At 38.5% G+C, this 2,124-nt stretch overlaps 1 pseudogene; it reads left to right on the top strand.

Moving 5' to 3' along the window:
- The first annotated feature begins 464 nt into the window (after nucleotides 1-464).
- On the top strand, nucleotides 465-1,397 carry LOC114262320 (mitogen-activated protein kinase kinase kinase 20 pseudogene; annotated as a pseudogene).
- The last annotated feature ends 727 nt before the right edge of the window (nucleotides 1,398-2,124 follow it).

The following is a 2,124-nucleotide window of genomic DNA, read 5'->3' as shown; positions in this document are numbered from 1 at the left end:
ATTTATAAAAATATTAATATATATCATTTTCATATATATTTAACCGTGCATAACACACTGGTTGAATGCTAGTAAATATATATAACTATTCATTTCATAGCGTTGACATAAATATATAATTTTTTACACAAATTAAAAAAATTTAATAAATATGCATAAATATGTTCACATTTTTGTTATAAAAAATAATTACAAATAAATCAAATCGTAGTTTAGGAAAGTCGGAAGTTAACCCTTATGTATTAACATAGAATTCCAATCCAAACTAAATTAAAAGTCTGGAGCTAATAGTATCCTCTAAGGGTTCAACTCTTTAGAATCCTTATATATATAGATTACAGTAAACATTATCACTCATCAGCAAATTCTAGAGAGTGAAGTCTGTTTCTTTGAGAGTGAAAGAGAGTTTTGCAGGGAGAGAGAGAGAGAGAGAGAGAGAGAGAGAGTTTTCTTGGAGTGTAATGATGTGGAGGAGAGGGAAAATACTGGGAAAGGGAGGTTCTGCAATGGTGTATCTGGCTGCAGTTGTTTCACCACCAAGAAGTAATGAACTACTACCTTCTCTCATGGCTGCCAAATCTGCCCCTGTCAACAACTCCCAATTGCTTTCCATCGAAAGAGAGTTGTTCAGTCAGTTTGAAGGATGTCCTCACATTCTTCGCTGTTTTGGGGACGACGTTACGATCGAAGACGGAGAGCAATGGTACAACATCTTGTTGGAGTATGCCGCTGGTGGAAGTTTGGCTGATCGCATTCAGAGTTACGGCAGAGGACTACCCGAGACAGAGGTCAGACAATACACAAACTCTGTACTTCTGGGTCTGAGTTACACTCACAACAAGGGTTATGTTCACTGTGATATCAAGCCTCATAATATACTGCTTGTGGATGAAAAGGATGACTTGTCAATCGATTTGAATGGAAAGATGAATAGGGTCCAAGAAAGAACTGCAAAGATTGCTGACCTAGGGCTTGTAAAGAAGGCTGGAGAGAGGTTGACAGAAAAAGGAAGAAAGCTTGGAATCAGAGGCACTGCACTGTATATGGCCCCGGAGTCCATTCGCCATGAAGATTATGAACCAGAAGCAGACATATGGGCATTAGGGTGCACGATTTTAGAGCTATTGACTGGAAAAGAACCTTGGAAGTGCGACCGGAATACAGAAAGAGTAACTATCTTGTTTAAAATAGCAAGTACTCAAGAAATACCTGAAATTCCGAGTGGGTTCTCAGAAGAGGCTGAAGATTTTCTGAAGAAGTGCTTGGTCAGGGATCCGAAGTCACGGTGGACTGCCGATATGCTCCTAGGCCATCCCTTTGTTTCGGCTGCAGATGGTGTTTTCACCGGGAGTATCAGAGAGGAAAGAAACAGAGTTGTTCATCCAAAAACAGCATAAGGTATTCTTCATTCATCATTCTTGAGTACATTCAATCTTCCCAAACCTTATTTGCTCACGTCACATTCAGCATCAAATGGATAAGTACCTAATAGTTGCATGGCCACAAGACATTCGGATGATATTGTTTCTGAAGACTTCAGTGAATTTCACGCTTGTAAAGTGCAGAAAAGATTAGAGGAAGATGCCAAAGAAGGGCTGTCTACAAGAAGTTTTCGACTGGATGCCTTTGGAGCGGTATGGGGGTATCAAGAGGATTTCAGAGATACCAAACTCCAACATTGCCGTTGAGATTTTCAATTGAGGTTTTAATGGAGCGTGATTGTTGTTGCTTCAAGTCATCTGTTCTGAGTATGTCTCGAACTCGACCCGGATAATCCTATGTATAAAAAGGTTGTAGTGAGAGGGAGGGCTCATTGTATTCTTTACATTCATAGTGAAACTCTTCTGCCCATTTTCACCCGTGGACGTAGGTTTATAGCCGAACCACGTAAATCATTGTGTGTTTGTGTGATTGTTTTGTTTTATATTTTCTCAATTTAAGTTTCATCATAAAATTACTAAGTAATATCTAATTGAAGCATAAGCTTTAAAACAAAAAGAAACCCGTGTAATCAAATCAACCAATTCCAATTTCCCAGATTCAATACTTAGGAAAATTAAATCATCCCTAACTCTCCACAATGACCACAACACAGCAAGAAAAATGGTTTTCTAACTAATTCTT

This window comes from Camellia sinensis, chromosome 11, assembly GCF_055761805.1.
Source record: "Camellia sinensis isolate YWXY chromosome 11, ASM5576180v1, whole genome shotgun sequence".
Classification (NCBI taxonomy): domain Eukaryota; kingdom Viridiplantae; phylum Streptophyta; class Magnoliopsida; order Ericales; family Theaceae; genus Camellia; species Camellia sinensis.
The sequence above is the reverse complement of the archived record's forward strand: the minus strand, read 5'-3'. Positions and strand labels throughout refer to the sequence as shown.